Raw genomic sequence first — 8,791 nt, 5'->3', positions numbered from 1 at the left:
TTTTTAAAATATAATAGTTTACTCTTAAATTGTTATATTTTAATAAATAGCAAACTGTTGACCGATGCTTCATAAACTTTCAATTGGCTTTTTATTTTGAATAAATAATATAGCACAATTGGTAAGAAGTAAGGTGTGCAAGTATAGGGTCCCGGGTTCAAATCCCATGTTTGACATTTTTTTCCTTTATTTGTTACTAACTTTATTACTGTTTAAATTATTTTCAAAAAATTTCACAAAATTGTATTTTTCTACTATTTTTAATTAATTTTCGTATTTATTTAATTAGATATTTTTAAAATATTATTTTTTTCACTTTTTCTATTTTATTCACAAAAATATAAAAAAAATCATAAAATATTTAAAAATCCAAAAAAGAGAGTTTTTAAAGTCAAATTTGTTATTTTCAGCATATAATATTATATTATTAATTCTCAATCAATTTTAATCAAAGTTTTTATTATATTTGTTTTTTCCTTTTTTAATTTTAGGTCAAAATTGGTGCACTATAAAACTAACCCCAACCCTTATTCTCTATGCCGACTAACAATTCCACCAATTTTCTAACCCTATTCTAACCGGCATCACGTACAGTAAACAATCTTTTAACAAACCTTTCACACCACTACAAAACTCTAAACTCTGCTCAATTCTCCCCATTTTTTCTCTATTTTAATTTTAATTATTAAACCAATTTTTTTTTTATTTTCAATTCATTTGTTGTTAAACTCTATGATGTCAAACTGACGTTTTTTTGGTTTATTATATTTCTCAGTGTGATGATGATGTTCATAACATGCTTTATTTATTTCTAACTTCTCTTTTTTTTTTTTTTATCGTAGACTGTTGTTTGTCCTATTCACTAACAAAGCGTTTCAATCAAATTCAACATGAAGCTGTAAATTCATTTTTTTTTAACAATTAACCATATATATATTTTCAATCACAAATCCAGATCTGGGGAAACCATGATACTATATCTTGTTCTATTAAAATTACAATCTTTTGCAACATTTCAAATAGAAGCAAGATATAGCAGAAGACCGAATGACATAACATCAAGTTTCAGTCTTTTTCTTTGTTTTGCAGAGTAATAAAAAGGGAAAGATTCAAATTATTGTTGATTATGCAGTCTGTTGGTGTTTGCTTTTACTTTTGGTTTACAGGTTGATAAAGAAGAAGAATCTCTCCGGCGAAAACCGGTTCAGAACCACCCGATCCGACGCCGGCCACGCCTGAAGCAGAGCCACCGCGAGTAACACCGTCCGACAACCACAATCACACCGCGAAAGCCTCCGGACTGCCGCGAGATTCATTTAGCTACCGTCACCATTTCCGATCCGATAAGTGCTTTTTCCTCTATTTTGTGTTTATAATTTGTTATGTGTAAATTTGAAAAGGAATGGATCTCCTGGTTTTGTTAACAGAGAGAGGAAGAACATGATATTGTACCACCTCTCCTTGGTTTAAAAAAAAAAAGAAAATGATGAAAATATAAAAAAATAATAATAAGAGGATTCAGTCCTCACGTCACTAGCCACCCATTTTTTTAATTTTATTTTTAGTTTTAATTTAATAAGTTATATTTTAATTAAGTTAGCTTAGATTTTTTAATTTAAATTATAATTAAGAAATATACAAAGCTAAAGTAATGTTTTTTTAAATATTTGGTTTAGTCTTAGTTAGTTTTTAATATATTTAAATTTAAACAACAAATATAACACCAAAAATATTTCATTTTTCTTAGTTTAATTTCTCACCTTATTAAAAACCCAAAAAAAATGTTATTCCTTTATTTTCTTCTTTAGATGGTTAGTTTTATATTTTTATTTTGATAATTGTATTTAATATTTACAAGTAATTTTTGTCATTTTATTCACGCATCATTGTATATATTTGTACTAACGCTCTGTTGATTTTTTGCGAGGTATTGTTATCAAGACATTGGACATAGACACTTGCAATTTTATTTTTATTTCTATTTGGGTTTGTAATTATTTTTTATCCCCATTTTGAGATATGTACTCCCCTCCCCGAAGCCATGTAATAGCGTAGGAACTTTACCTTTTCGCACCATATAAACTGCTATATAATTGTTAGATGTATGGTTAATAGGATTGTATGGCAAGATAATAACTGGACATAGATAACTAACTCAAGATAAATATTTGAATTAACACACTTGCACTCACTCACCCCTAGGGTACGCTCCTCTTTGGTTGCCTTACGAATAATGGTCGTGTCCCTCGAATGTAGAGGTATCTTAGCAAAACGATGACCCTCGAACAAAATCATCATAAAATATCATAGTCCCACGATGTCCCTTAAGGTTGCTTTCGGTAAATGATCTCGTCCCTTGAAGAATGATGATAGTCCCGCTAAAATGCTAAGGTTCCTCTACTTGTTGCCTTCAACGACCATACGATGACCCTTCGATGTCCCGAACACGTCCAATATAACCAGGATTTCCTACTTCTATATAGTATGGATAATCCTGGGAATCGTAAAAAGCATAGAAAAAGACTAGTTAATTAGGGTAGTTCTCGTAACCTGCCTAGCTCAATAAAAAACATCTTTTCAAAAACTTTTTCAAAGGCGAAGGCTACGCATTTACGCTAAAGTCCTTACGTCCCTCTTCAATTCAAAACAAACAAAACATGAGCTAAGCAAGTTAAGAGCCCGTAGATAACTACGGATGAAAAGGGTGCTTGCACCTTCCCTTTTCATAACTTACCCCCCGAGCCCGCTTCTTTTCAAAAAGGTCTTTTTCTGTACTTTTTACCTTTCCTAAAATTGGACAAAATAAAAGTCGGTGGCGACTCATGCTCACTGCAACATTGTTGCATATAAAAAATAAAAGTCAGTTCACCGTGTTACAGAGGGCAACATTAAAACAGAAGGGTGAGAATACGAACCATTATGAAGAAAGTATAACAGAGTATAATGGTTAAGTTAACACTTCAAGTAATTAGTCATACTATGTAAAACAGAATAGATAATAGTAATCAACACATATTTCACATGTATTCGAGTATACAACAAGCTCAAATAGTATAATATTTCAATTCTACTATTATATTCTTAATTTACATACACAACCATAATTATCACATGTTCACACATTTAATCAAATATGTATTGAAACCTCACTCGTTTCAATTATCAAACTCATACACATATCACAACTACATCAACTTCACATATTTAATTATCGCATAATTTTAATGTGACTCAATGCAAGATATGTGACGCTATGCATGTGGTACCGAATTGTGAACCCAAAGTTTCACCGCTTTCCGATTCAATATCTAGAATCCAAGCCACGCTTCCGATCCGGACAAGACCAAAGCCCACCAAAGTGTAAACATATAGTTTACCGCTTCCGATTCACTCTAGAATCTAAGCCTCGCTTATGTTTCAAAGCAAACCACCTTTGTTTCAAGGCATCCATGATATGAATGTATGTACAATGTTAATCAAACATATGCAATTAAGATCATCTCTACCATCTTAATATTTAGCATATCACAATAATTCACTCAATGAATTATCCACAATATTGTACACAACATTCTCATCACATAAGCATTATTCACATATAATAGTCAACACACAATTCCAATCCACCATTTCAATTAACACTATTAATTAACACTATCATATGCTAACTCGCAAATTTGTCAATTTCATATGGTTTATTCACTTTCATATTAAACCAACAAGACATTAGTATCTTTATCATCTAGCTATATTTCTAAATTCAATTTTAGAACCATAATAGAAATACAATCTATGTATTATCTTTATTAAGGACATATTAGTTTACATATAATCAATTTCATTCATTCATGTTTATTTACTATTTAGTCTAAACATGTATGTATATATTATATATGTTCCTATTAATGAATTGTGAGAGTAGCCCACCTTTCCATTTAGATCCATTATCTAATATTAGTGGCATATTCATATAAAAGAAATAAAAAGTGGTGGTCTCACATTTCAATAACTAGATGCTACAGTTAGGAGTATCATAATTGATGTGCATTTGGTGAAGGATAGCAGTAGGCCACGTTTTTAGTTAATTAGACAAATAATTAGTAGCACTTTCTATTCATTAAGGGTGTTGGTGCTTCATGTTTCTAATTGGCCAATAGTTCATCAACAGCATCAGCATCATTTTTCCATTCAATAGCATATACTATGACTCATATTATTACTTGAACAAATAGCTAGCAATAATGGTACTTTCTATCACCAAAATGTACTATAATAGGGTGCTTCACGTGTTCTTTTGGCCAATGAATAGTAATGGTGGCATGTGAACTAAAGGAATGGAGCTAGCCACGTTTTTCTTTAACTGACCAATAATAGCATTAAGTGGCACTTCTATCACCATATATATAAGAGAACTATCTTGAGACAGTATGGGCTAGTATTGGTAAAGTTTCTAACGAGTCTTTTAACAGTAAAATGAATAAAACCATTATTTGAAAGGTCTTTTTTTTAAAAGCCAGACCAATTTACTCAGGTGCTTCACAATATCATTTGTATTAATAGTGACTAACAGTGGCCAAGTAAAGAACCAGGGAAATACAGAGGAATAAGTGGGTACACGTAATGAACGAGACATAGGCTTACAATGGGTTGTCCACGGCACCCATTTCTTTCATAATATATACCACCGTCGAAGGCTATGTGCAGCATGGACCGCATAGTTCATTTCATTTTTTTTTATTATACCAATTTTTTTTCCAGATATCACCACATACAGCACAATAGTAAACTAACATGAAGATTTTTAGGTTCTAAATCACAAAGCCAAATCATATTAACTACTCTACCCATCATCCCCATATACTAACCCATAATGATTTGGGATTCTCCCCCTTACCTTGAATCAATCTCCTTCAATCTTCTAGTTTCTCCCCAAATCCTCTTCTCTTCTCCTCTTTCTCCTCTAGCCTCCTTTTTTCTTCTTTTTCCCCCAAATGAGTTATATCCTCTAAAACCCTATTTTCCTTACTATCTCTATTTTTAATGGGCTTAACCCACAAATCAATTTTATATTTTATTTCTACTACTTAGGCCCAATTAATAAATAGAGTAGTCAAATAAATAATTATGCTCCAACAAATAATATTATTACCCTTAATATTATTTTCCAATTAATCCAATTAAATCCGACTTTATCTCAAATAAATAAAATCCAATAATAATATTATTTCTAATATTATTTATCTACATACTCCACTTTATTAATTCTTCGATTAACCGAATAAATTCCAACTTCACTTAATAATCCGAACACATTTCTCGATAACACCGACGATCCAATTAATTATCAAACTTCGTCCAAATTAAGTAAATAAATCCTTATTTAATTTAATTAGCCTAATAATAAAATTCGGGTTGTTACAACTCTCCCCCACTTAAAATATTTTCGTCCTCGAAAATTCCGTCGACACAACCATTTTCAACACCAAACCACATCCACTCTCTCTCGATTCATACCGATACAAAGGTTCTACACTTACGACTACACAAAGCTTCTAAAGATGTCATTCCCATATTCAATTCTTGTAGTCACTACACACCTCAAATCTCGATCTAAACAATAATGCCTCTTAAGTTTCAAAACAAACCCAACGGCGGATAACATCCATTCATACATCGAATAATTCCTCTAATGAACTTTAAGTTGCCTTGAAGTATAACTACCACTTGTCGATATCTGCATCAACCCACCTCAGCTCGAAATCCCATATCCAAGAAAATTCACTTCTTCCAACCAAAACTCACATTCAGAAAGCTTTACATAACCTTCTTCTCTTTCAGCACCGGTAACACAATCCTTAAATGTTAAACATGATCATCGTCGCTCTTAGAATCAAATATCCTCAAGAAACATTACCTCATAGAACCTTCTTTCTCCTTACTCGACGAACAGGGGTAACTCTACGACTATACACTCAGACAATGAACCTCCTCTCAAAAAAAATTCCTCAAATCTACTCTTCAACTTCTCCTTAGTCGCTTTACACGCTACCAAGTTAGTAAGACAAGTCTATCTCGTTCAATATGATATCGTCTACCATCAACAATAGATTAAGGGTGATCAAGTCCTCAATTTGTCAATAGACAGTCGACAATCATAGTGAAACATAAACCACTGTTACTAAACTATAATAGTGTTCCTTCAGAACTTGCACTCAAAATCACTTACAACACCGAGATCCACAATCTCTCTTACAGTTACAATTACTTAGTTCAACTCCAAACATTTCACACCAAAATTCATCAACTTGGTCTAACGGAAAACAATTACATTAATTCTCAAAATCTCTACTAAATATGATCAACGAATAATTCAAACACGCAAAAGAAGTAGGAACAGAGTCACAACAGTTGTATCAATAACTACACTTCCATGCATAACAGATAAAACATGATCCAATCTTATAGCACAATCCAAAGAATAAGATAATGCGTTGCACCATTATCAATAATAAAGCACGTACCTCAGATTAACTTATCCTTGGAAGTAGTCTCAGCACCAGTGTAACACGGTGAACTGACTTTTTTATCGATCGAAATGTCGCGGTTAAGCAAGAGTCGCCACCGACTTTTATTTTATCCAAAACAAATTTAGAAAGGCTAAAAGAAACAGAAAAAACCTTTTTAAAGAAATCCAAGTTCGGGGGGTAATTTATGCAAAGGGAAGGTGTAAGGCACCCTTTGCATCCATGGTTTTCCATGGGCTCTTAATTGCTTTGCTTGCTCGTTTGTTTTTTAGAAAAAAAATAGATGAAAGAAAAAAGTGGACTTTAGCTCGTAAATGAGCGTAGCCAGTTTTTGAAGATTTGTGAAAAAGAATATGAAAATTGAGCATTGCAAGGCAATTAGGGGCAATTACCTTAAACTCAGATAATAGGTCTCTTTTTGCCTTTCAGAGTGAAAGGGTCTATCCTTGCCATAAGAGGGCAGGAAGCCTTTCGTTTGGAGGTTGAAGGGTCATCGAAGCATCCTTTGCCATAAGACTATCCCATGCCATAGAAGGGCAGGTAGTCTAAGGCAAGGATCAGAATAAGCCATTTTCGTAGGCAGCCAGAAGATACCTCAGCCTTTTTCCGTAGGCAACATCCGAGGGTCGAGGTCATTTGTGTATCGAAGGCAGCATCATTTAGGGTCGTGACCTTTTTATCGAGGCAACATGACTGAGGTATCCTCGTATTCGAGGGACGTGGCTTATTCTGCAAAAACACAAAGGCAACAGGCAACAAGGCAACAGGCAACAAGGCAACAGAGAGGGTTACCCAAAAAGTGTGCGTGTGTGCACCAATCACGTGATTATGTTCAGTTATGTTATCTTATAAAATTACGTGATGCTAATTCAATTAATAAGTTGCACTCCCTATAATTACTAACCACACAATAATATAACAATAATAATGGGGAAGGGAAATTGTAACCAGCGGGATATAAAAATAAAAAGGCAAAAGGTTTAACACAAGTAATAATTTGTAAATAGGGTTTAGGGTTACCAATACTTGTAGCTTTGGCAGTTGACAAACCCTGAAAATTGGAAAAGACAGAATAAACAGAGGGGTGAGTGCATTATCGGTTCGGAGGCAAACGTCACTAATCCTAAAAATAACGAATAAAGAAATTTAAAATAAACAAAGTAAATAGATACTTAGCTTCGAATTTGATCTGATATGGTTGGTTGGGCGCCTTTAGGGTTGACCCTGAAAGAAACAAGGCAGAGAAGAAAAAAAAGATGAAGGCGACACAAACCCTAATTTAAAAGATAAATCAAATATAATTTAAATTAAACTAAATAAAATTACTTAACTTCGGGTTTTCTTGAAGGCGCGTGATCGGGAGAAATCATGTTGCTAACCCTGAAAAAAGCACAGAAAAGAAAACATTCAGTGTAGGGCATGATCTTCGTGAACCCTGATTAGGGTACGAAATTAAATAAAAGAAAATAGATGATTTAATTAATTATTGGTCTTGCGACCTAATTAATTAAATCGGGATTAAATCGAGAGTAAAAATAATTTTTATACAATTTTTGGAATTAAAATGCAATAAATATGATTTTTGGAATAATTAAATATAAATAAGAAAAGGAAAATAAACATAATAAATATATAATTTAAAAGTATAAAAAATAAATATGTAAATATATATAATATCTTATTAAGAAAACAAAATTAATATAAATAAATATAACTAAATATAATAAACATAATAATTATATAAATAAATATATTATATAAAATATATAAAATAAACAAATAACTAAATATACTATATATATATATAAAAGGTTTTTCTTATAAAATATATATATATAAACTTAATATTAGAAAAGATAAAGGAAAAAAAATTGATATATAGATATATATATAAATAAAAAAATAATACTATGTCATATAATAAAAAATAAAAAAAATTGAAAAATACTTAGCTGGGATTGTATGCGGCGCTCGCTGAGGGACTATGGAGGACCTGCGAATCTGGAAGCGTTGGATTGCCTTAGGTGATGATCTGACGGACGAGCGTTGAAGGTGCATAGCGTGTGCGTGGGACAAGGGCGTACCAGATCCCTCAGCATCTTCCCAGTACGCGCGCCAAAACGCGTTTAAACTGGACCAATTGCGTGGCGCCAACGCATCATCTTCTTCACAGATTTTTGAGATTCACCTTTTACAGCGCATATTACCAGAGCGCTGTAAAAGATCCGATCTACCACACCTGTCAAAATAGCGAATACCACAAAACA

The sequence above is a fragment of the Vicia villosa genome, linkage group LG2 (assembly GCF_029867415.1).
Source record: "Vicia villosa cultivar HV-30 ecotype Madison, WI linkage group LG2, Vvil1.0, whole genome shotgun sequence".
NCBI lineage: Eukaryota > Viridiplantae > Streptophyta > Magnoliopsida > Fabales > Fabaceae > Vicia > Vicia villosa.
This window is presented reverse-complemented; position numbering follows the sequence as displayed.